The sequence below is a fragment of the Buceros rhinoceros genome, unplaced genomic scaffold (assembly GCF_000710305.1).
Source record: "Buceros rhinoceros silvestris isolate BGI_N320 unplaced genomic scaffold, ASM71030v1 scaffold20274, whole genome shotgun sequence".
In the NCBI taxonomy this organism is placed as follows: Eukaryota; Metazoa; Chordata; class Aves; order Bucerotiformes; family Bucerotidae; genus Buceros; species Buceros rhinoceros.
This window is the reverse complement of record NW_010409058.1, coordinates 5,883-6,103: the sequence shown is the minus strand read 5'-3', so window position 1 is coordinate 6,103 and position 221 is coordinate 5,883.

Sequence of the window (221 nt, the reverse complement as noted above, 5' to 3'; positions counted from 1 at the left end):
CAGCGCGGCTCCTCGCTAGCCGCGGGTAACCGTCCGACTGCGGGCAACGGGGAGCGCGGGGCCCGGCCTGGGTCTGGCCTTGGGCTTCCGCAGGCGGCAGTAGGAGCTGAGGGCGAGAAAGTGAGGGGCGAGGGCGGGTAATGAGCGCGGAGAAGGGCTGAGGAGGGAGAAGGACGGGGGAAATTCTCCTCTTTGCTGTTGCTGAGCGACGAACCTGCTTG